Below are 6848 nucleotides of genomic sequence, written 5' to 3' on the forward strand. Positions count from 1 at the left end.
CAGTCTCCTTTCATGCACACCAAAGAGCGTAATATAAAAATAAATCGTAATGTCATTAAAAACATGCTAAAATAATATTTTTCCCATCTGCTAAGCCCAGCCCCTGTGGTAAGTGAACTAACAGGTATCCACACTCACATTTGATGAACAGATACTGAAAGCAATTAATTAACATGAATATGACAGGAGTTGATTGGATTTCTCTCTTTTAGACATTAATCAAAGCCCAAAACAGAACACATTCCTTGTATAACATTCAGACTTGTGGGCCTTCAGATGTGGCTGCTGTAAAGCCCATTTCTGTCTAAATATTTACAACAAAATGAGTCTGCTCAACAGGGATACTCTATGTGCCAGGTTCTATACTGCCAAAGTCATGATCAGCAGACCCATCAGCTTGACCTGCCTCATTTTCCTGATATGCAGACTACAAACAAGGACAATCCAAGGGTAAAGTCCAGGTTTTTTTTTTTTTTTTTTTTTGCACTCAACCTGTCAGTTAAAAATAAACTTTACTGCTTCCTTCCCTTTAAAAATTATAGACAAATATGTACGTCTTAAAATGTTATGGTGAGGAGTATTAGAAAATTCAAAAAGAGATGAATCTTGGCATTAGAAAGCCCCTAATTATCTTTAATATCATCATAAATACTTAGGGGGAATACTAAACTTTTATAGAAATAATTGGAGAATGGCTTTAAAAAGTTTCAATAAATTAATAAGTTAGAAAATAAGAAATCTAGCAAAAGTATCCTTCCCAAAAGCTCAGGCCATGAGAATTTTACTGGTGAATTATTTCAAGCTTCCAAGGTAGAAATAATTCTGCTCTTACCTATTTTTTTAAAGACAGAGAAATAAGTTAACTCCTTAAAGACCTTTCAGAAAATCATCGTAACAGTGAGGTTTCATGACTTCTAATGCGGAGAGAAATCAAGTTAGGGCATGAGAGACAGTGGAGAAAAATAAATTAACCGATACCCCTCTGTATTTAGCGCTCTTCATTTTCAATTGACTCTCAGGAGGTAAACCTAGGTGAAGGGGAAAAGAAATGCAGACCCACTTACACACTAGTAGAAAAAAAGGAATGAATATAAAAAATGAGACGTGTGATTATACTTAAAAATAGTACGTCTATGTCTCTGAGAAAAAATAGTCATGAGTCCATGCTCAGTTAAGCTGTTGTGTGCTGAGGTTGTTCTGATAGTGCAGGCAGAATTTAAGGACCCCGCAGGGAGATGAAATACCAGAAGGAAGAGAGTTCCTTGGCATTATCTCTCCTCTCCTCCTCTCTCTCACTTCTCTTTCCTAACTATCCCTCTCTCGCACACCTTCTTTCTGTGTTCTTCCTCTCTCTTTTCCTTCCTTTCATAAGCTTTTCTTGGGGCTGTACTGGATGTAATTGACCCTGTGAATAGAACAATCTCTAACTGCCTGCTTCTGTCAACTCTTCCTACTGAATGGATATCAGGAGGGAAACCCATCTTGAGTGGAGGCTCAACCCATGGGCATCACTACAGGCAGATCTTCAGTTGCTGTCATGCACCTGATTTAACTGAATTCTGTCTATCTATCTAGTTACCTCCATTTGAATCCTTTCTATGTCAGTTAAGCCCATTGGTGTCTGTGGCAGTACTATTTTCAAAAGAGGACTAAATTAATATCTCCAGTGCTACATGTTCTTCTAGAACTCCTATTCCCTCCATTAAGAGATGAAATTTTGTTGCCTTGTTGTTGTTTAGTCCCTAAATCATGTCTCACTCTTGGTGACCCCATGGACTGCAACATACCAGTCTCTTTTGCCCTTCATTATCTCCTGGAGTTTGCTCAAATTCATATTCATTGAGTTGGTGATGCTATATAACCATCTCAACCACCACTGCCCCATTCTCCTCCTGCCTTCAATCTTTCCCAGCATCAGAGTCTTTTCCAATGAGTCGGCTTTTTATCAACCAAAATATTAGAGCTTCAGCTTCAGCATCCATCTTTTCAATGAATATTCAGAATTGATTTCCTTTAGGATTGATTGGTTTGATCTCCTTGCGGTCCAAGGGACTCTCAGGAGTCTTCTCCAGCACCACTGTTTGACCGCATCAATTCTTTGGCATTCAGTATTCTTTTATGGTCCAACTCTCACATCTGTATGTGACTACTGGAAAAACCATAGCTTTGGCTGTATGGACCTTTGATGGCAAAGTGATATATCTTATTATTATTTTCTTTTTTTTAGAGAATGCTCTAGTTTTTGTAATCAAACCTATGTAGATAAAACCTTACATTTACAGTGAGCTGTGTGTGTTAGCAGCTCAGTCATGTCTGATTTTTTGCAACCCCATAGACACTCACTAGACTCTTCTGTCCATGAATTCTCCAAACAAGAATACTGGATTGGATTGCCATTTTCTTCTCCAGGAGATTTTCCGCACCCGGGGATCTAAGCTGAGTCTCCCACGTTGCAGGCAGACTCTACCATCTGAGCCACCAGAGAAGCCTTATTCAGTGAGTTACCTCTGTACAAATAGAGAAAATTATGTTTAGCCTTTCTAGACCAACATGACTATTAATTTCTGTACAATGCCAAGCTGACAAGGTACAATGGGGACACATTTTCCAAAGTTGACAGCACAGCTAAAGTTTACAAAAATGCATGTTATATATTTATACACACACACACACACACACACACACATATATATATATATAGAGAGAGAGATGGACTCATGAACTGTAACCCACAAGACTCCTCTGTCCATGGAATTCTCCAGGCTAGAATACTGGAGTGGACTGCCACTTCCTAATCCAGGGGATCTTCCTGACTCAGGGATTGAACCCAGGTCATTCAGGGCAGACTCTTTACTGACTGAGCAATCAGTTCAGTTCAGTACAGTTCAATCACTCAGTCTTGTCTGACTCATTGGGAGCCATTAGGGAAGACCTATAGATTTATTTATTTATATAAACAGATCAATAGCAGTATGCTATGTACCAATAGCCACAACAGTTTTTCCAAGTTTTGAAGTTATATGAATAAAATTATAGAGACATTCAACATGCTCCAGAAGAACTATACAATAAAAGATCTTAAGGACCCAGATAACTATGATGGTATAACCACTCACCAAGAGCCAAACATCCTCGAGTGTGAAGTCAACTGGGCCTTAGGAAGCATCACCATGAACAAAGCTAGTGGACGTGATGGAATTCCAGCTGAGCTATTTCAAATCCTAAAAGATGATGCTTTGAAAGTGCTGCAATCAATATGCCAGCAAATTTTTAGAACTTAGTAGTGGCCACAGAACTGGAAAAGGTCAGTTTTCATTCCAATCCCAAAGAAAGGCAATGCCAAAGAATGTTCAAATTACTACACAATTGCATTCATTTCACATGTCAGCAAAGCAATGCTCAAAGTTCTCCAAGCTAGGCTTCAACAGCACACAAACAGTGAACTTCCAGACATTCAAGCTGAATTTAGAAAAGGCAGAGGAGCCAGAGATTAAATTGCCAACATTCGTTGGATCATAGAAAAAGCAAGAGAATTCCAGAAAAATATCTACTTCTACTTCATTGACTACAATAAAGCCTTTAACTGTGTGGGTCACAGCAAACTATGGAAAATTCTTAAAGACATGAGGATACCAGACCACCTTACCTGTCTCCTGAGAAACCTGTATGCACGTCAAGAAGCAACAGTTAGAACCAGACATAGTAAAAAGGACTGGTTCAAAATTGGGAAAGGAGTATGTCAAGGCTGTATACTGTCACCCCACTTATTTAATTTATATTCAGAGTACTTCATGCAAAATGCTGGGCTGGATGAAGCACAAGTTGGAATCAAGATTGCCAGGAGAAATATCAATAACCTCAGATACACCGAAGACATTGCCCTTATGGCAAAAAGCAAAGAGGAACTACAGAGCCTCTTGATGAAAGTGAAAGAGAAGAGTAAAAAAAGCTGTATTAAAACTCAACATTCAAAAAATGAAGATCATATCCTCTGGTTCCATCACTTCATGACAAATAGATGGGGAAACAATGGAAACAGTGAGAGACTTTATTTTCTTGGCTTCCAGAATCACTGCAGATGCTGACTGCAGCCATGAAATTAAAAGATGCTTGCTCCTTAGAATAAAAGCTATGACAAACCTAGACAGCATATTAAAAAAAACAGAGACATTACTTTGCCGACAAAGGTCTGTATAGTCAAAGTTATGGTTTTTCCAGTAGTCATGTATGGATGTGAGAGTTGGACCATAAAGAAGGCTGCACACCAGAGGATTGATGCTTTTGAACTGTGGTGCTGCAGAAGACTCTTAAGAGTCCCTTGGACTGCAAGGAGATCAAACCAGTCAGTTCTAAGGGAAATCAGGAAATCAGTCCTGAATATTCATTGGAAGGACTAACGCTGAAGCTGAGACTCCAATACTTTGGCCACCTGATATGAAGGACTGACTCATTGGAAAAGACCCTGATGCTGGGAAAAATTGAGGGCAGGAAGAGAAGGGGATGACAGAGGATGAGATGTTTGGATTGCATCACCAACTCAATGGACATGAGTTTGAGCAAGCACTGGGGAGATGAAGGACAGTGATGCCTGGAATGCTGCCATCTGTGGGGTTTCATAGAGTTAGGCATGACTGAGTGACTGAGCAACAACTACAAGCACACTCCAAAAAAAAAAGGTTAAAAACAAAAACCTCAAAAATAGCTAAGTTCTGTTACTGTTTTTGTACCTGGTACCATTTTTTAAAAATTAGCTTCTCAGTCATCATCTGGAAAGAACACAGTCTAGAATACCTTCATTTAAAACACTTGTGATAAAGCATGGTCACTACTACTTATCATAAGGATCACTGGAGATGACTCAGCCTCTAGTTTTTAAAATCAAACTTGTTCTGCCAAATACAAGACCCTGAATTTATGCAAATTAAACATGCTTTTTACATGTTTTACATGTAAAATTACACTATGGGAGACCTGGGTTCAGTCCCTGGGTGGGGAAGATCCCCTGGATAGGGAAATGGCAACCCACTCCAGTATTCTTACCTGGAAAATCCCATGGATGGAAGAGCCTGGTAGGATACAGTCCATAGGGTCGCAAAGAGTTGGACACGACTGAGCAACTTTCTTTCTTCTTTCTTAAACATGCTTTGACTACCTGGCCACCAAAACTTTTCCCATTCAGATCAACAACAGTTTTAATTGCTGCCTCAACCCTGTCGAATTCTAAGTATATTCACACTGCTTCATCAACAGGGCCATCAAAAATTTCAAATATCACACATTTTCCAACTTTGCCATATTTTTCACACTCTTCCTTGGTTTCAACTTCCAAATCTTCATCCACCTCTCCTGCACCAACCCTGTTCCTGACTAGGATCACTTTGGTAGGGCACAAGTATTTTAGCTAGTGGATTTCAATTCAACTTCTTGGTTGCCTCTATCTCGGTGGCTTGGCCCACGATGATTGCCTCCCCACTTGGTGGTCTTCTCCACTGATGGTGCTGTGCTCAGACCCTGCTCTTGCTTCCTGATACCCTGGCCTTCCCAGAAGCCTTATTTCTGCATAAATTTATGTACTACCCTGCCCCCCATGTTGGCGAGGAAAGAGTTGCCAATGCTGGTTGTCTGGGATCGCAGTCTGTCCTATTCCTTGTACACTGTGGAAGGGATAGAAACTTTGGAAGACTGTGAGCGAGGTGGCAAATCCTCTTCATAAGGGACGTCTTGGGGTAACTCTGTCCTTCTCCACAAGAGACGTGGCGGGGTGTGATGGTGGCTCCACCCTTATTCTTTTCCTCCTCTCTCACTCATAATCTACATCTTCAACAGAATCTGGATCTGGTGCACCTGGAAAATCCACTAGCTTCATGTCTATTTATGCCTTTTTTCTCTCTCTTCTGTTTCCTTCTGTCTTTCCAGTTCTTGCTGTCTCTGTTGCTCTTCTCTTTGGTGCTTCACTACTTTCTTATAATCATTAGGAAACATGGGATCCTATACATCAGCTGAGGGGATAAACACTTATCCTGCAGAAAACTGGCTGGAAACAGGGTCGTTGATGCCCGTGGTCATGTGTGGTGGGGGGTCCACTATTTGTTGCTCATGAAAAGCCACTTCGATTCAGGCCAATTGCTGGAGGAAGGATTGCACTTTGTTTTGTCCTCTGGCTCTTGGCTTGAGTGAGAGCTACCTTCTTCACCTGGTGCTGAGAATGCAGAAGTTTGAAGTATTTGGACCAGCCTTCTGTTTTTGAGTCACTGGTCGCCACTCCCGGGTTGCCGTACAGGGACATCTTCTCAGTTCAATGCAAGCACACCTGGCAGATGCTTCTGGCACCACAGATGTGCACAAGGCCCACCATGCTGCATTGTTGCTGGGCTGGGCAATCATTGTCAGCCCTCAATGGCCTGACCCCTCTGGAGGCCATCTCTTTGATTTTTAACACACTGTCTAGGTCTATCATAGCTTTCCTTCCAAGGAGTCACTGTCCATAGCGATTTTGGAGCAGGCAAAAATAAAATCTATCACAGCTTCCACTTTCCCCCCTTCTATTTGCAGATGACACCATTCTTAAGGCAGAAAGTGAAGAGGAACTAAAAAGCTTCTTGATGAAAGTGAAAGAGGAGAGTGAAAAAAGTTGGCTTAAAGCTCAACATTCAGAAAACTATGATCATGGCATCTGGTCCCATCACTTCATGGAAAATAGATGGGGGAAAAGTGGAAACAGTGGCAGACTTTATGTTTTTGGGTTCGAAAATCACTGCAGATGGTGATTGCAGCCATGAAATTAAAAGACACTTACTCCTTGGAAGGAAAGTTATGACCAACCTATATAGCATATTAAAAAGCAGAAA

At 40.7% G+C, this 6848-nt stretch overlaps 1 pseudogene; it reads right to left on the reverse strand.

Moving 5' to 3' along the window:
* Positions 1–4878: 4878 nt before the first annotated feature.
* Positions 4879–6286, reverse strand: LOC102268591 (splicing factor 45-like; annotated as a pseudogene).
* Positions 6287–6848: the final 562 nt, after the last annotated feature.

The sequence above is a fragment of the Bos mutus genome, chromosome 13 (genome assembly GCF_027580195.1).
Source record: "Bos mutus isolate GX-2022 chromosome 13, NWIPB_WYAK_1.1, whole genome shotgun sequence".
NCBI classification, from domain to species: domain Eukaryota; kingdom Metazoa; phylum Chordata; class Mammalia; order Artiodactyla; family Bovidae; genus Bos; species Bos mutus.